The sequence below is a fragment of the Phyllobates terribilis genome, unplaced genomic scaffold (genome assembly GCF_046119375.1).
Source record: "Phyllobates terribilis strain yellow unplaced genomic scaffold, ASM4611937v1 Scaffold_2__4_contigs__length_985480577, whole genome shotgun sequence".
Taxonomy (NCBI): Eukaryota; Metazoa; Chordata; class Amphibia; order Anura; family Dendrobatidae; genus Phyllobates; species Phyllobates terribilis.
The window spans coordinates 942,300,567-942,320,481 of record NW_027362762.1 but is presented as its reverse complement, the minus strand read 5'-3'; the positions used below and the strand labels follow the sequence as shown (position 1 = coordinate 942,320,481).

At 48.8% G+C, this 19,915-nt stretch overlaps 1 protein-coding gene across 3 annotated transcripts in view; it reads left to right on the top strand.

Moving 5' to 3' along the window:
* The window catches only part of DSCAM (DS cell adhesion molecule), a 673,153-nt gene that overhangs the window by 198,742 nt on the left and 454,496 nt on the right, over window positions 1-19,915 (top strand). The gene's annotated exons all lie outside the window — the stretch shown is intronic.

Sequence of the window (19,915 nt, the reverse complement as noted above, 5' to 3'; positions counted from 1 at the left end):
TTTATTATTATAGCGCCATTTATCTCATGGCGCTTTACATGAGATTCCCTACCAGTATGTCTTTGGGAGTGTGGGAGGAACCTGAAGGAAACCCACGCAAACACTGGGAGAACATACAAACTTCTTGCAGATGTTGTCCTTGGTGGGTTTTGAATACAGGACCCCAACGCTGCAAGGCTGCAGTGCTAACAACTGAGCCTGATTGAAATCTACCTCCCTAAAGGGTTAGTTGAAAAATCCGCTTCTGCTACATCGGTAATTAAACGCTTCCTCTTGTATCACTCACAGTGAAATCAGTCCTTTTACATAGGACTGCAGGAAAAACGACTGCCCAGACTGCCATGACACCTTCTTCCTGCCACAACGCGTCTGTGTATGTGAGCTTCCCATCCAACCGCTGCCCCTTGTGTTCACCCTTTCTGTCTCCCTTGACATAGTTCCTTTGCTGTGCTCCCACAAAACAAGTGCTCCCTCAAAGTAATAATAATCTCTTTTGGCTCTTTGTCCCCTCTTAATTATAATAACCCCCAGTGTTCCCCCAATAATAATTCTTTTTTATGCTACCAAAAAAGTAATAGTGCCCCCCCCCCACCTGAAATAATGATAACACCATTGTTTTAAAAAGTTATAATGCCCCCCATTAATGCCTTCTATGTCATAGGGCCCCACAAAATAAGAGTGCCCCTAAAAGGCATAGTTTTTCTTTTTCCCCTAATAGTGCCCCCTTATTATCCAAAGTAATAATACCTCCTTTGTGCCTTCCATGTTATGGAAAGATAACAGTGCCCCCTCAAAGTCATTATATTTATTTTTACCACCACAAATAGTGCCCACACATAGTCTTAGTGCCCCCCATAGTAATAATACCCCCTTAGTACCTCCCACATCATACTCCCCCTGCTGTGCTTCTTAAAAATAATAATAATGTCCCCTAAAAGTAATTTTATTTTTTTTTTTTCCCAATTATAGTGCCATCCACAAAATCATAGTCAGTGGTGTAACTTAAAGCTTGAGGGCCACAGATCTTTATTAGTAATGGTCTTTTGATATGGGCCAAAGGGACCTTTAAGGCCCCCCCTAGACTCCAGGGCCTGGGTGCGATTGCAACCCTTGTACCTATTATAGTTATGCCCCTGATCATAGTGTCCCCTCTGTGCCCACCTATGTAATAATACTTCCCATTGTGATCCACAGTAATAGAGCCCCAGTACAAGGACATCTTTCTCTTTGTGCCCCCTTGCGTCTCTCATAATAGTGCCCACCTCTGGGCATCCAAACACTGATATAATCTAATATTTAGCTAATAGCGTTGTCATGTCAGGTGGCTTGATATCTCCTCCAGTGGGCACCATGGTGCACCCATCTGTGGTCCCAAGGTGGACTGAGGCCTACTGGAGAGCATGGCAGTATAGATATTGATGGAATCCAAGTCCAGAGGATGTGTGAGGCTGGGGGGATCATGGGCACCGGGTGACAAATTCTGCCCCATGTACCCACACGCCAGGTGCTAGTGATGTCAGAGACTTGTCACAACTGGAAATCGATACAGCCTTAAAGAGTTACATGACAAAGCCAGCTCTGCTACAAGCGATGGAACAGCGGAGTGGACACCATTTATGATGATAAAGCCTCCGTTCGCCTCCTCTGGTCCCTCCGGCCTCTCCCAGTTTCCTCCGTGGACGCAGCGGAATCCATATATTGTACGACAGATGAGAGAGTTCTGTTGTTGCCATGGCAACATGAATTGTCATTCTGCAGGTATTCCGGCGGTGGCTGCTTCTCCGGGCAGCTATTTTTGGTTAGGGGGCGTCTCGCTGCACACTCGCCTCTACTATATGGACGCTGTAAGCAGAGCTGGGAGGGATGGGGGGGTCCTGTCAGCACATTCACCCTAATGGCGGATAAATCATTCATACTCTTCCATGTTGTTGGTGGGTATAAAAGCGCCTGAGAACAATGCGTTATTTTTAGCATCCAATACGATTGTCGCTTGAAAAGAAGTGGGTGGGACCTTCAGCGTCACATGACCTGGACAGTAGGTATATGCTCCTCTAGAATATATATATATTATATATATATATATATATATATATATATTATATTTATATATATTATATATAGGTAGCCACAAGGGCATTTTACCCCTGATCTGGATATTTTGACATGTCTGTTTCCCTGGAAAGCTGGGTGACAGCCACGATTGGTCTCATTACATCTTTTCCAAGTCACTCAGCTCTTCTAGTTTCCTGAATGGCAAATCTGCCTAGAGATAACCCCTAATAGGCCGATGCAAATATATAGACACCCCGCATGATGTCCTATACATGCATCTTTATTGCGTAGCTAAATTCAGTCTGGGAAAGTTAGGTGACAACGGCGAAAGGCGTCATTTAAGTGCCCAGAGGGGTTGTCACTCAGCTTTCTCAGGTTCCTGAATGGCAAATCTGTCCCCATGATCACTGCCCCTATTTCACCGCATAGATAGATTTAATCTGGATGACAGCCAATATAGGCATTATCACTGCACCCATAGAGGTTATCACTCAGCTTTCCCAGGTTCCCGACTGACAGATTTGCCTATACATATAGCAACATATCCCCTGCCCCCCATATCCCTGCATTGATAGATGCTAGTTGGGAAAACTGGATGATGGCTAGTGTAAGTATCATCACTGCACCCATACATGTAGTCACTGAGCTTTCTCAGGTTCCCTATGGTAAAACCGCCTATATACTGTATATAGCAGCACATCCCCTGCTCCCATATTACTGCTTAGCTAATTTATGCCTGGATAAGCTGGTTTACTAACAAAGCTGTCATTACATAAGCCATATGGGTGGTCACTCGACTTTACCAAGCTCCCAAATGGCAAATCTTTCCTATGACACTATCACAATACATCCCCCGTCTTGTATCTCTGAATAGACTCAAGGAAAGATGGGTTACAATCAATATAACCATCATCACTACACCCATAGAGGCTATCACCCAGCTTTCCCAGGTTCCTGAATGGCCAGTCTGCTAAGATCTATGAAGACACATCCTTGTATTACTGATTAGCTATAGATAGACATAATCTCAGCACCCGTAAAGGTAATCACTCGGCTTTCCCAGTCTCCTGAATGTCAAATTTGCCTAGAGATGTGACGACACCTCGCCTGTCCAGTGTCACTGAGTAGATGCAAGCTGGGTGACAACCACTATATTTGCAAGAAGCAAGTGAGAAGGGAGCAGGGGATTGACACAGTGCTTGGGGGCCATGTTGGTGGTCCCCCAACTTTCCTTGAAAAAGTTTTCAAAATAACTAAAACTCCTGTGTCCTGGTTACAGTGGAATTCTGCCTGCAGCCACCACCAGGGGGAGACTTGCGCATACAGAGTTATATGGCTTCCATTGTCCTTACACTTCAGCATATTCTGCAACTTCTCCACTCGATCCCACCACTGATCCCTATTGATCTGCTAACCAGGATGGAGGTGTGAATAAATTTACACTCCCTCACACCATAGCAGCCAGTGTATGCCGCTGTTAGTACATTACATGAATCCCGTCCTTGTCAGTCTCCCTTCATTGCCTGCAGTGTGTACAGAGCATCAGGCGGGGGAGGGTAAACATTGATGTCGGATTTTAATGCCCCTTATTTTCATGGGTAATAAAGCAAAAACAGTTTGAGCCACTTAAGCCATTGTCAAGTGTTTTCCGTCATGTTCACACCATTAGGTTTTCCCGTCATCAAGCATCAGAATCTGCACCGCGCAGGATGGGTGTCTTTTATGATTTCCGTAAATACCGCTGGAGGAAGCCCGGACACATGTGACGCCAAATCGTAACATTGTCCAGGCCGTGTGCCCATCATCCGCTGACCACATGGCAGACATAAACCGCTGCCTTAGCATCAGTGTCAGAAAAAGACTTTTTTCCTATATTTTTGACTGTCTAATAATCTGGATTATTTGATAAACCGACACCTATCAGGTTCCATTAATGTTAGTAATAAGAGGTGGCAGCGAAATTATAGCTGCTCTTGGTGCTCATTCATGCCCTCTCGTGCCAGGGATCGGGGTTCCTGCATAGTGTGACCCTCGGTATTGTTCCTCCCTCTATGGTAGGCTAATGTAGCACCCTGAGGATTCGGCTGCTACAGGGGTATTGCACCTCACTCCAGAGGTGTGGTATTCCACTCTCGGGTAAGGATGGAGTGTGGAACTGAGCTCAGTAGGCTGCATGCACTACATACATCCCATTTCCGGGGGACAGAACTACGGTACTCCCACCAAGTATATGTGCAGGTACGACAGCGTCTGTCCCTGGCTGGAGTGGGAGGGGGGTGGAACATCCCAGTAGTGTAGGGGCAGATAGGGGGAGTAGTCTGGGTAAAGCTAGGAGCTCATTGGGTGCTAGTCACCTGGGCTCACACATAGAGGGAGTATATAAGGTGGGCACCATCTTAGGACAGGGTCTTTTTAGCCTGAGGAGCAGAGCAGAGGAGCTCAGCCAGGAGGGCTGACAGGGAGCTGTGGCTCCGGCTGGGCCCAGCTCCAGAGCCAAGCCTGCAGAGGGAGAGAGGAGAAAAGAAGGACCCAGAGAGAAAGACAAGAAGGGAACCCCAAGACCCCAGAATAAAGACAAAAGGGTGAAGGGTTGGCGAACAAGGGTACCGGATCCCAAGCTGGCAAAGGCCAAAACAAACCTTAGCCAGGAACCGGAGGTCGTGGGCAGGATCTGCCACGACCCTCACCAAATCCACCAGAATGGCACACCGAGCATAGGGTCAGGGAAGCCAGGGAAGGTTCAACCAACAAGAGACCCGAGGGAGCCGGACACAGGTGGATCCCTGGTGGGAACGGCCAGAGAGAGAGAGAGAGAGTCAGAAGGGAGCTCAGGACCACGCTCCGGAATCGCCTGGGGGTTAGCCGAGTCCAGGACCTGGTGGACGCAGCACGGCTCGGGTGGTCACTCAAGGCCAGAGTGACCAAAAGAACACCAGTAAGTAAAAACCCTGAAATGCATCTCCTGACTCTGAGTCTTCTTTCTGCATCATCACAACCCCCATCATCCACACCTGCTGCCCTGAGGCCATACCCCTCCCGTTGGGGGTTATACCATCACTGCTGCACATATACCACCGGCCTCAGCGGACTGCTCTGCAGCGGCGACGTCAAAGTCGCACTCAACGGGTGGCGTAGTCGACAATCAAGTTAACATCTACTGCCATAGACTGCCACTTAGTTTGACACCCTGGGCACGGACCGGGTCACCGCCACAAGGACTACTACCCCTATCCAGATCCGGCTCCGGGTATCCCTTGCACATGGCCCAGGGGGTGCGTCAACTTTGGCGTAGCCGGCAGGATCACGTGCCCGCAACCATCGTGTACTGCGTGCCTGAAGAAAAGTTCGCATTTACCTCAAAAAGAAGTCTCCCGCCGGTTCCGGAGGGTCCCCGCCATCGGACGCCATCTCGGATCGTTTCCCGCCATTTGCCCGCCATCTGCAGTCTTCTCCCGCCATCCACAGAGTTTCCCGCCACTGGGAAGCGGTTCCCGCCATTTCAGAAGATTTCCCGCCCTGGCAGAACGGACGCCATTATGGGCGTGCCAGAGGGTGGCAAGAGGCCACCTCCCATCGTGGGCCAGGACCAAGAATGGCGCCAAAAACTAAGACCGCCCCCACCAGCAGAGACTGCAATGATTGAGATGTCCATCAGCGTGGGGGGTCTGCCCCTGGAACTGACAATCACCAAGTTGCCCGAGGACCGCCCTCAATGGGGGCGGAGACAGAACAAAAGAGAGAAGATGGGAGCAGCTTGGAGGAGTCTAGAGGAGCCGTACCCGGAGATGGAGGGAGAGGCAGGCAGCACCGACCCTGTGGTCAGGAGCCTGATGCAAGCAACCACCCCACAAGACCTGGTGGAGATCCTGGCACAGCTCCCCCGAGACCGGGAGCGTGCACAGACCGCGCTGGAGGGCCTCGCACGGAGGATGGCCCAGGTGCAGCGAGAAACGCTGACGGAATGGAGCAGGGAGATGGCCCAGCAGGCTGGAACCCACCAGCGGAGCACACCACCTGCAACGAGGAGCACGCCTGCCCCTGAAGAGGATGCAGAAGGGACGGAGGCCGGAGACGACGCCGCAGAGGGAGCTGAAGAGACGGAGGCAAGTAAAGGGGACGTCACTACCCCAAGCCCAGCCACCGTAAGCCTACCCCCGCTCCCCGTCGCAGAGCCCGAAGTCCCACTGATCGTGCCCGTTGCCGCACCGCTACCGCTCCAGACTAGGCCCCAAGCAGGAGCCGCGACCACGCCCCCTGTGACGTCACGCGCCTCAACCCTGAGCGCGGCCAAGCAGGAGACGCCACCGGCCTGGTCGCAAGGCCGAGTGCCCCCGGGCGCCGCCGTCTTCACGGTGCCCTTTACCTTCAGGGTACCCCAAGCCTGGTCGCAAGGCCTAGTGATTCCGGGCGCCGCTGCCACCACCGCGCCCTCCACTTCCACTGTGCCGCACCTGGGTGAAGACTTGTTTGCCCAGCACACTTGCCCGGATGGGCAGCCCTTTGCGTGGCCACCGGAGTACCACCATCCCCGACTCCGGAAAGAAAGACCCCTGGATGAGCCCCTAATCCCGGCTCCGGCGCCCGTCAAGATGACCCCGCTCTCGTTAGAGGAGGCGCAGTTTGAGTGGGACCCCGCAGGAGGAGACCTCATCGGGTTCACTCAAGAGACCCGGGCGGCTGCAACTGAGCGTGCGGAGTGCTGCCGCCAGCAGTTGGAAGTCTTTGAGCGAGAACGGAGAGAGAGACGGGTCCGCGAGGAGCGGCTGCAAGTAAAGAGTGCAGAACAAAAGAGCCGGACCCGAAGGAACCCCCGTGCAGCCCACGGTCCCCGTGCCACCGGGACTGTAATCAAATTCCAACTGCAGCACGGTTGGGGCTTCATCAGAGATCATCACACCCCCGGCGACGTCTTCGTGACCAGAAGAGATGTCGAGTCCCACCTACCGGAGGGACACAGAGGTCGTGACCTTTACCTGGGTGATGAGGTCACCTTCACCCGGCACCAATGTGCCAAAGGACCCTATGCCCTTCATGTGCACCGACTGACAGAGAAAGAGCTGAGGTGTCAGGAGGAGCAAGAGGACCCGGACGGGTCTGAAGGGTACAGGGAGGAAGCATCAGGAGGACGCCGCTACTAAAGTACGGTAAATGGAACTGTAAAATAGTTACCCGTTAGGGTACAGGAACTGTTACCATTATAGTCCCCGTTGGGACCAGTGAACTGTTCCAGTGTGTCCCATCTCCCCACAGGCTGAGGACTGTGAGCAGCCATCCCCTTTTCCCCACTGGCCGAGGACTGAGAGCGGCCATATCCCTTGTAAATAGTTGCGCTTCCTAAGGCGCCCCCTACCGGTTTTATAGGAAACTGTTTTTTCTACCAGAGACTGTGGCACTTACCTGGTCACAATTTGCACAAGTGGCCAGAGGTCAAAAATGTTTTATATGAAGAGTATTATGCTGCTGATATATATATAGTGTTTTATATGTTTATGATGTTTTGAAAAAAATTGTATGTTTTTGGATATTTTATTCTTTTACAGCCCGAGGACGTGCTGTGATTTACCAGGGGGGAATGTAGCACCCTGAGGATTCGGCTGCTACAGGGGTATTGCACCTCACTCCAGAGGTGTGGTATTCCACTCCCGGGTAAGGATGGAGTGTGGAACTGAGCTCAGTAGGCTGCATGCACTACATACATCCCATTTCCGGGGGACAGAACTACGGTACTCCCACCAAGTATATGTGCAGGTACGACAGCGTCTGTCCCTGGCTGGAGTGGGAGGGGGGTGGAACATCCCAGTAGTGTAGGGGCAGATAGGGGGAGTAGTCTGGGTAAAGCTAGGAGCTCATTGGGTGCTAGTCACCTGGGCTCACACATAGAGGGAGTATATAAGGTGGGCACCATCTTAGGACAGGGTCTTTTTAGCCTGAGGAGCAGAGCAGAGGAGCTCAGCCAGGAGGGCTGACAGGGAGCTGTGGCTCCGGCTGGGCCCAGCTCCAGAGCCAAGCCTGCAGAGGGAGAGAGGAGAAAAGAAGGACCCAGAGAGAAAGACAAGAAGGGAACCCCAAGACCCCAGAATAAAGACAAAAGGGTGAAGGGTTGGCGAACAAGGGTACCGGATCCCAAGCTGGCAAAGGCCAAAACAAACCTTAGCCAGGAACCGGAGGTCGTGGGCAGGATCTGCCACGACCCTCACCAAATCCACCAGAATGGCACACCGAGCATAGGGTCAGGGAAGCCAGGGAAGGTTCAACCAACAAGAGACCCGAGGGAGCCGGACACAGGTGGATCCCTGGTGGGAACGGCCAGAGAGAGAGAGAGTCAGAAGGGAGCTCAGGACCACGCTCCGGAATCGCCTGGGGGTTAGCCGAGTCCAGGACCTGGTGGACGCAGCACGGCTCGGGTGGTCACTCAAGGCCAGAGTGACCAAAAGAACACCAGTAAGTAAAAACCCTGAACTGCATCTCCTGACTCTGAGTCTTCTTTCTGCATCATCACAACCACCATCATCCACACCTGCTGCCCTGAGGCCATACCCCTCCCGTTGGGGGTTATACCATCACTGCTGCACATATACCACCGGCCTCAGCGGACTGCTCTGCAGCGGCGGCGTCAAAGTCGCACTCAACGGGTGGCGTAGTCGACAATCAAGTTAACATCTACTGCCATAGACTGCCACTTAGTTTGACACCCTGGGCACGGACCGGGTCACCGCCACAAGGACTACTACCCCTATCCAGATCCGGCTCCGGGTATCCCTTGCACATGGCCCAGGGGGTGCGTCACTAACATCTGCCAATGGTGTAACTAGAAGAGCCAGGGCCCCGTAGCAAAATTCTGATTGGGCCCATCCTCTTGCCGGCACCTCCTGCAGTGCTGCCGCTCTAATATCCACCCTTTCATCACACCCGAGCCCTCCTGCAGTGCTGCCTTCCCTTATATCCCCCATTCATCCCCGCATGCCCCTCCTGCAGTGCTGCCTTCCCTTATATCCCCCATTTATCCCCGCATGCCCCTCCTGCAGTGCTGCCCTCCCTTATATCCCCCATTCATCCCCGCCTGCCCCTCCTGCAGTGCTGCCCTCCCTTATATCCCCCATTCATCCCCGCCTGCCCCTCCAGCAGTGCTGCCCTCTCTTATATCCCCCATTCATCCCCGCCTGCCCCTCCTGCAGTGCTGCCCTCTCTTATATCCCCCATTCATCCCCGCCTGCCCCTCCTAAAGTGCTGCCCTCTCTTATATCCCCCATTCATCACTGCCTGCCCCTCCTGCAGTGCTGCCCTCCCTTATATCCCCCATTCATCCCCGCCTGCCCCTCCTGCAGTGCTGCCTTCCCTTATATCCCCCATTTATCCCCACATGCCCCTCCAGCAGTGCTGCCCTCCCTTATATCCCCCATTCATCCCCGCCTGCCCCTCCTGCAGTGCTGCCCTCCCTTATATCCCCCATTCATCCCCGCCTGCCCCTCCTGCAGTGCTGCCCTTCCTTATATCCCCCATTCATCCCCGCCTGCCCCTCCTGCAGTGCTGCCCTCTCTTATATCCCCCATTCATCACTGCCTGCCCCTCCTGCAGTGCTGCCCTCCCTTATTTCCCCCATTCATCCCCGCCTGCCCCTCCTGCAGTGCTGCCTTCCCTTATATCCCCCATTTATCCCCACATGCCCCTCCAGCAGTGCTGCCCTCCCTTATATCCCCCATTCATCCCCGCCTGCCCCTCCTGCAGTGCTGCCCTCCCTTATATCCCCCATTCATCCCCGCCTGCCCCTCCTGCAGTGCTGCCCTCTCTTATATCCCCCATTCATCACTGCCTGCCCCTCCAGCAGTGCTGCCCTCCCTTATATCCCGCATTCATCCCCGCCTGCCCCTCCATTTTATTACGCATCTGACTCCAACTCCAACTCCTCAGCCCTGGTGCTGCCCGCTTTGATATACCCCCATTCATTAACTCCAGACCCTCCTGATGTGCTGCTCTCCCTGCTACTCCCCCCAATCATTACTGCCGGCACCTCCTGCTGGACTACCCTCTCTGTTACCTCCCCCATTCATTACAGCTGACTCTTCCTGCCGTGCTGCCCCCTTTGATACTCTCCCATTCATTAACAACAGACCCTCCTGCAATGCTGCTCATTCTGATATCCCCTCATTGATCGCTGCCTATACCTCTTGCAGCATTGCCCGTTCTGATATCCCCCATTCATCCCTCCGGCCCTCCTGCTGTACCACTGCAGGAGGGAAGGAGGGTGATGTGCTCACATTTGTTCTTCTTGCCTAGATGGTGTTCCCAGGCTCCACTTCAATGTTGTATCCCATAGAAGCCACTACAGATTCAGTTCTGCCCCTAACATCAGGGTACTGTGGAGTGGAGAAGCCATGTATAGGTACATCTGTGCACAGAGCCTTCATATTTGTTACGGGGGCTTCTTCTAGAGTATGCACATTATTTTGGAGACATTTAGGCACCTCTTGTCTCTGACCAGCTCACCATCAGAAGATGACTTACAGTTAAAAAATCAAATTCTGATTGCTGATAGGCTCCACTAGGGGGAGCTCACAGCTCAGTCAAGCTTTCCAAATTATTGCGCTCCCTCTAGTGGTGGCTTCAGGCAGCCATCTAATATATATAATCGTCTTATCCCGTCTGTCTGTCTGTCCTTCTGTCCAGGAAATCCCGCGTCGCTGATTGGTCCGGCCGCGGCCAATCAGCGATGCGGGATTTCAGAAAAAGATGGCGGCCGTTAGTGGCTCATCTGATCTCCCGAAGGCAAGTGTGAAGGGAGGACCAGGGAGCGGCGCCGCCGGTCGGGATACTTCTACTGCGAGCAGCCGGTCATCTCCCGGCTGCTCGCAGCGGAAGTACCCGCACAGGCAGCACCGCTCCCCGGTCCTCACTAATACGATTCGCTGATTGGTCGCGGCCGCGACCAATCAGCGATATTGGCGCCAAATTTAAACACCGCTTTGCTGATTGGTCGTGGCCGCTGGCAGCGACCAATCAGCGATATTGGCGCCAAATTTAAACACCGCTTTGCTGATTGGTTGTGGCCGCCGTCCACAACCAATCAGCGATATTGGCGCCAAATTTAAACACCGCTTTGCTGATTGGTTGCAGTCGCCGGCCGCGACCAATCAGTGATTTTGGCGCCAAATTTAAACACCGCTCTGCTGATTGCGCCCGGTCGGCCGCATACATATTCTATAATACCCGATGCGTTAGAATCGGGCCACCATCTAGTAATTTTATAATAGTCTATGGTTAAATAGGTTGGGGAAGTAATGTCAAGGATCCCTTCCCCACCAGTGTGTAAAACCCTTTTAATGCCACATTACTGATGTTTATATTATTCTCTTGCTCTTTAATTAATGAAATAAGTGAATGTTGCTGTTTTCCCTACACTTACACTGGATTGATGGGCTGTCACAACATCGTTGTATCAGTCACACCATCCCATCTGATTGTAATCCATCTTCGGGGGTTATAATTGTTCATGTTTTATAGTTTATTTAGTTACATGACAGCAGCAGGAAGAAAAGCAGATATTTGCTTGGCTGAATTTTGATGAACTGAGAATTGGAAATCGTTCCAGGCTGCCGCTGCTGTTTTCTGCCAATCACAGTGAGAGACTGCTTCTGTCACATTGTATGCTAAAAGGCCGAATTATGACAATGTTGGCGAGGTATCACAGCCATGTATCCAAGCTGATCAGATGCCCAGGGAGTCTCAGCGACATAGTATTACCACCATCTGTAAATACATATATCTACTCAAGTCCTCATTTTCGCCATCAGGAAAGACAGCTGTTCCTGAATATTATGCTGACCGTGCGCACCATGTGCCATGGTCATCAGCAATATGGTAGTATCGCTTTACACTGCTGGAAATAATATTTCAGAGTGAGTAGCAATCATGTTTATAACTGTTAGTATTATAGTAGTTATATTCTTGTACATAGGGGCAGTATTATAGTAGTTATATTCTTATACATAGGAGCAGTATTATAGTAGTTATATTCTTGTACATAGGGGGCAGTATTATAGTAGTTATATTCTTGTACAGAGGGGGCAGTATTATAGTAGTTATATTCTTGTACATAAGGGGCAGTATTATAGTAGTTATATTCTTGTACATAGGGGCAGTATTATAGTAGTTATATTCTTGTACATAGGAGCAGTATTATAGTAGTTATATTCTTGTACATAGGGAGCAGTATTATAGTAGTTATATTCTTGTACATAAGGGGCAGTATTATAGTAGTTATATTCTTGTACATAGGGGCAGTATTATAGTAGTTATATTCTTATACATAGGAGCAGTATTATAGTAGTTATATTCTTGTACATAGGGGCAGTATTATAGTAGTTATATTCTTGTACATAAGGGGCAGTATTATAGTAGTTATATTCTTGTACATAGGGGCAGTATTATAGTAGTTATATTCTTATACATAGGAGCAGTATTATAGTAGTTATATTCTTGTACATAGGGAGCAGTATTATAGTAGTTATATTCTTGTACATAGGGGGCAGTATTATAGTAGTTATATTCTTGTACATAAGGGGCAGTATTATAGTAGTTATATTCTTGTACATAGGGGCAGTATTATAGTAGTTATATTCTTGTACATAGGAGCAGTATTATAGTAGTTATATTCTTGTACATAGAGGGCAGTATTATAGTAGTTATATTCTTGTACATAGGAGCAGTATTATAGTAGTTATATTTTTGTACATGGAGCAGTATTATAGTAGTTATATTCTTGTACATAGGGGCAGTATTATAGTAGTAATATTCTTGTACATAGGGGCAGTATTATATTACATGAAAGTCATAGGAAACCTTGCAGTAACGAGATATTCAGCTCACCCACGGACCAAGGATCTCCTCTACACGGACAATCTTGTAATATGCAATGACTAAGGACGTAACCGTCTGAAACGCGTATGCGATTACTCTATGTCTGGAGTTTTTATGGATTTGAAATAAAAAATAATTTTTTACAAGGACCAAGGGTTGAATGTACCTTCCTTTTTTCAGTATTATATTAATTATATTCTTGTACGTAGGGGGCAGTATTATAGTAGTTACAGTTGAAACCAGAAGTTTACATACACTATATAAAAAGACACATCTGCATGTTTTTCTCAATATCAGACATGAAATCAGAATAAACCTTTCCCGTTTTAGGTCAATTAGTATTACCATAATGTTTAATATTTCCCAAATGCCAGAATAATGAGAGAGAGAATGTTTTAAGGCATTTTTATAACTTACTCTTAAGTCAAAAGTTTACATACACTAAGATTACTATGCCTTTAAACAATTCTGGACTGCCCATATAATGATGTCATGTGTTTGGAAGCTTCTGATAGTTTTTTTTGGCAACATCTGAGTTAATTAGAGACACACCTGAGGATGTATTTTAATGCACACCTGAAACACACTGCTTCTTTGCATAGCATCATGGGAAAGTCTAAATAAGTCAGCCAAGATATATGGAAGAGAATTATGGACTTGCACAAGTCTGGCTCATGCTTGGTACAATTTCAAGATGCCTGAAGGTGCCTCGTTCATCTGTACAAACAATTATACGCAAGTACAAACAAGAAAGGAATGTCCAGCCATCATACCGCTCGGGAAGGAGACGAGTTCTGTGTCCCAGAGATGAACGTGCTTTGGTCCGACATGTGCATATCAACCCAAAGAGAAAAGCAAAAGACCTTGTGAAGATGATGGCGGAAGCTGGTACGATTGTGTCAATATCACGAGTACTGTATCAACATGGACTGAAAGGCTTTCCTGCCAGGAAGAAGCCATTACTCCAAGAGAAACATAAAAAATCCAGATTAATGTTTGCAAATGCACACAGGAACAAAGACCTTAATTTTTGGAGACATGTCCTGTGGCCTGATGAAACTAAAATTGAACTTTTTGGGTATAATGACCATCGTTACGTTTGGAGGAAAAAGGGAGAAGCTTGGAAGCCTAAGAACACCATCCCAACTGTGAAACACGAGGGTGGCAGCATCATGTTGAGGGGTTGTTTTGCTGTAGGAGGGACTGTTACATTTCACAAAATAGATGGCATCATGAGAAACGAAGATTATGTGGCAATACTGAAGCAACATCTCAAGACATCAGCCAGGAAGTTAAAGCTTGGGTGGAAATGGGTCTTCCAAATGGACAATGACCGGAAGTATAGTGCCAAAATGGTAACAAAGTGGCTTAAGGATAACAAAGTCAATGTTTTGGAGTGGCCATCGCAAATCCCTGATCTCAATCCTATTGAAAATTTATGGGCAAAGCTGAAAAGGCTGCGAGCAAGACGACCTACAAACCTGGATCAGTTACACCAGTTTTGTCAGCAGGAATGGGCCCAAATTCCCACCAACTATTGTGAGAAGCTTGTGGAAGGATATCCCAAACGTTTCACCAAAAGTAATTCAGTCTAAGGGCAATGGCACCAAATACTAATGAAATGTATGTAAACTTTTGACTTTGTAAGTAATAAAAATGCCTTAAAGCATTTTTTTTATATAGTGTATGTAAACTTCTGGTTTCAACTGTGTATGCTTATACATGTATGCTGGCCCTTGAAGTGAGTGGTACATATACAATAGTGGCAGACATGTATAAGTATCATCAGCTCGGCTCTCTATATTTAGTCTTTCATGAATAGACCTCATATTTATGATGCCACTTGACTCTTTCATCTCTTTTCATCGTTGATCTGGGGTAAATAATAGAGTAAATGAGTGATGCATTTCAGAGCCATTATCCTGCCGCTCCTCGTTACAGATTATCTAATTGTTCCGAGCTGGGAATCGCTTCTCTGATGAGAATAATTGGCCAAGTAACAGGATTCCTGAAGTAGAGACCCGTCATGTGGCGGCAGCGCGGCTTCAAGCATATTATGGTTTTTCACCATTTGCCTCTTAAATGACAATTATGAGTTAGTTAGATTCGTCTTAAAGACCTCTCAGCTCCGTCTCTAGAGGATGGGAATTTCATACACTGAAAAGCATCTCTTTGTGTGTAAAGTGTGTCCGCCGGAGGGTAAAATGTGTACACCCCGCCGCACCGCACATCTCCTGTCATCCTTCAAGGTGTTCTGTTTATGTAATTGGAGGAGCCGTGAACAGATGTTGGGAACGATGTAAACTGTGTATCTGACAATATCGGGAGGGGTTGTTCCACTTGATGGGCTGGCAACCAAAATGGCAACCTTCTCTGGGGCAGGGGCAACTCACTTTACTAAATTTGCACCAATGTATGCTTGTTCCTGTGCTCCACAAAGTCATGAAGACTTATGGCTGACTGAGGAAGAATGCAGAGTCCTTACCATACACACTGTACTGCCATATAGGGACCCTATGATTCATCATATTCCTTCTTTAGGAGAATAATCCGTATTTTCCTTGCAACACAGAATCATAATGCATTGCCAGGCAGAAGTACTGGCTGCTCCCTGTCCTGGAGCCAGAATGGACCCATTGACCTCTATGCCACATAAGGAGTAGCCACCGGTATTATAAATGGCAAACGATGAGGTGGTACTGAGCCTATGGTTTTTGCATTTGAGCCCAGAACCTTCAAGTCTTACCTCTGCCTCCTATTAAAATGAGTAGAGGTCAGTCGTGGATGGCTGCATCAACGTGACCGCAATGCTTCCTATTGGAGTTGAAGGAGCAGACATGGTAGAACAACAGTGTCAGTCACATTGACTCCATAGCAGCACCATCTGGTGTCTCCATAACAGTGCCAGGTCAATTTTCTCCATAATAAAGCCATCAAAGTTCCCCCATTACTGTAGTGTCTCTAATGCCTCCATAACAGTACTATTCAGAGTGTTTTTATAACCGTGCCATTCACAGTGCCATCAGCACCAGCTAGTTTCTCCATAACAGAGCCAGGTAAAGTACTACACTAATTGCATTGGTTAGTGTCTTTATAGCAGTGACAGCTAAAGTGTATACGTTACAGTGCCAGCTAGTGTCTCCATTACAGTGCCAGCTATAGTTACTACAAAACAGCACCAGCTAGGGTCTGCATAACAGTGCCAACTAGTGTATTCATAATAGTGACAGTCACAGTTTCTCCATAACAGCACCAGTTAGTGTCTCCACAACATAACTAAAGTGTCTTCATAACAGGGCCAGTCACAGTGACTCCATAGCATTGTCAGCTACTGTCTTTATATCAGTGTCAAATAGTGTATCCATAACAATGCCAGTCACGCTGTTTCCATAGCAGTTCCCGCTAGTGTTTCCATAATAGTGCTACAGTGGGGCAAAAAAGTATTTAGTCAGCCACCAATTGTGCAAGTTCTCCCACTTAAAAAGATGAGCGAGGCCTGTAATTCACATCATAGGTCGACCTCAACTATGAGAGACAAAATGAGAAAACAAATCCTGAAAATCACATTGTCTGATTTGGAAAGAAAGTTTTTTCACATTTTGGTGGAAAATAAGTATTTGGTCAATTATAAACAAGCAAGATTTCTGTCTCTCACAGACCTGTAACTTCTTCTTTAAGAGGCTCCTCTGTCCTGCACTCATTACCTGTAGTACTGGCAACTCTGTCCTCCACTCATTACCTGTAGCACTGGCAACTCTGTCCTCCACTCATTACCTGCAGCACTGGCACCTGTTTGAACTTGTTATCAGTATAAAAGACACCTGTCCGCAACCTCAAACAGTCACACTCCAAACTCCACTATGGTGAAGACCAAAGAGCTGTCGAAGGACACCAGAAACAAAATTGTAGCCCTGCACCAGGCTGGGAAGACTGAATCTGCAATAGGCAAGCAGCTTGGTGTGAAGAAATCAACTGTGGGAGCAATAATTAGAAAATGGAAGACATACAAGACCACTGATAATCTCCCTCGATCTGGGGCTCCACACAAGATCTCACCCTGTGGGGTCAAAATGATCTCAAGAACGGTGAGCAAAAATCCCAGAACCACACGGGGGGACATAGTGAATGACCTGCAGAGAGCTAGGACCAACATTACACAGGCTACCATCAGTAACACACTACGCCCCCAGGAACTCAGATCCTGCAGTGCCAGACGTGTCCCCCTGCTTAAACCATTACATGTCCGGGCCCGTCTGAAGTTTGCTAGAGAGCATTTGGATGATCCAGAAGAGTTTTGGGAGAATGTCATATGGTCAGATGAAACCAAAGTACAACTGTTTGGTAGAAACACAACTCGTCGTGTTTGGAGGAGAAAGAATGCTGAGTTGCATCCAAAGAACACCATACCTACTGTGAAGCATGGCGGTGGCAACATCATGTTTTGGGGCTGTTTCTCTGCCAAGGGACCAGGATGACTGATCCTTGTATGTGAAAGAATGAATGGGGCCATGAATCTTGAGATTTTGAGTGCAAACCTCCTTCCATCGGCAAGGGCATTGAAGATGAAATGTGGCTGGGTGGCTTTCGACAGTGATACCAAGCACACTGCCAGGGCAATGAAGGAGTGGCTTCATAAGAAGCATTTCAAGGTCCTGGAGTGGCCTAGCCAGTCTCCAGATCTAAACCCTATAGAAAACCTTTGGAGGGAGTTGAAAGTCCGTGTTGCCCAGCGACAGCCCCAAAACATCACTGCCCTAGAGGAGATCTGCATGGAGGAAAGGGCCAACATACCAGCAGCAGTGTGTGCCAACCTTGTGAAGGCTTACAGAAAACGTTTGACCTCTGTCATTGCCAACAAAGGATATATAACAAAGTATTGAGATGAACTTTTGTAATTGACCAAATACTTATTTTCCACCAAAATTTGAAAAAAACTTTCTTTCCAGATCAGACAATGTGATTTTCAGGATTTGTTTTCTCATTTTGTCTCTCATAGTTGAGGTCGACCTATGATGTCAATTACAGGCCGACCTCATCTTTTAAGTGGGAAAACTTGCACAATTGGGGGCTGACTAAATACTTTTTTCCTCACTGTAGCTAAAATGTCTCCATGTCAGGGCCAGTCACAGTGCCTTCATAACAGTGTCAGGTAGTGTCTCCATAACAGGGCCTGTCACAGTCTGGAAGCGCTGAAATCTTTTTTTCCTGGAGGAGTGTGAGGACTTCTCAGGATCTTTTCTAAGAATTAGGAATCAGAGCCCGCAGAGCATTACTGTAGTCATCCCCGGACTTGGCACTATGGACGATTTTGGTAAGATGGAGGTCTCCTTTAAATAACAGCAGATACAGATCAGCTCTATTATTTGTTTGTTGGAACAGAATGATTTATAATTCGGCACATTCACATTTCTAGAAACATGCCGGATTATAATTATATAGGAAAGCTTCCCGTGCTCTCATCGACAATCCTCAAATCAGCACTTACTGACACCTTGAGTGTTGTTCACTGTACTGGAGCTAGAGTTTACCCAAAGTTATCCCTGTGAATTCCCTCAGAGTACACACAAGTAACACTGATATAATGAATGTTTTGCGGCCCGTACACGTATAGATTGGATGGAAAGTAGAGTTATTTAAAGTCACTGGATGTAAGAGAGGATCTTTATGGCAGCCATCCAGATGCCTCTGATGCGCCCCCTGGGCCGTGTGTGCATGTGCGTGGGATATCCGGGGCCGGGTCTCTGGGGGTTGTAGTCACCGTGGTGGCGACCCGGTCCCGTGGCTCAGGGTGGTCAAACCTGTGGCAGTCAATTTATGGGGTTTTTGTGGTTTACTGTCCGACTACGCCACCCGTGGATTGCGGTCAGTGCGAACCGCCGCTGCAAGGCAGACTGCTGAGGCTGATGGTGTATGCAGCTGAGGTAGTGTAACTCCCCACGGGAAGAGTGCAGCCCCAGGGCAGTGTAGTAGATGGTGGGGGTGATGGTGCGGGCGTCCCAGCACTAGTAGTGCTGTATGCGGTGAGAAAGCACAGAGACAAGGTATTGCAGTTCAAGTTCTTTACTCACAGTTCTCATCCAGGTCACTTGTGCGCAGGTAGGACCGCCCGAGCCGTGCTGCATCCACCAGGCAGGGGGCTCGGTCAACCCCCAGGTAATTCCGGAGTGTGGCACAGGACTCCCTTCTATCCTTTCATCAGCCGTGCCCCACCAGTGACACTACCTCTGTCCAGCTGCCTCGGGTCTTCTCCTGGGAGGACTGGGTGTCCACTTCCCTGACCCTATGTGGTGTGCCTTTCTGGTAGGTGTAGTGAGGGGTCGCACCAGTAAATGGTCACGACCGCCGGTCCTTGGCTGAGGATTAGTCGCCTCCACCAACTTGGGATCCGGTACCCGGTTCTGCCAACCCGTCACCCGCAATCTCCTGGGTCCTTAAGGTTCCTTCTGCTTCCGTGTCTCTGGGCCTCTCCTAGTGTTCTGTTCCTTCTTACTTTCCTTTCTGTTCCTTTCTGTTTCCGTTCCTCTCCTCTGGCTCTGGCCTCCACTCCAGGCCTGCCTCGTGGAGCTGGGCCCAGACTGAGCCACAGCTCCCTGTCAGCCCTCTCTGGCTGAACTCCTTCTCTTCTCCAACTCTCTACACTGACTTCTTCTCTTTCAGTGCTGGCTGGGCCTCACAGGCTAGGCCCACCTCCGGAGCAGAGCTCCACAGAGGCCCTGCTCTGTCACTTCCTCTCTCAGACTGAACACTGATCTAAGATGGTGCCCACCTTATATACCTCCCTCTCTGTGTATGAGCCCAGGTGACTTGCAACCAATGAGCTCCTACCTATGCCCAGAAACCGTCCCCTCCTGCTCCTACATCACTGGGTTTTCCCTCCCCCCTCCAGCCAGGGACATGTTCTGTCGTGCCTGCATTACTGTACTAATGGGAGCACCGTTGAGCTGTCCCCCGGAAATGGGGTGTGTGTGATGCATGCAGCTAACTGAGTCCCGGTCCACACACCATCCTT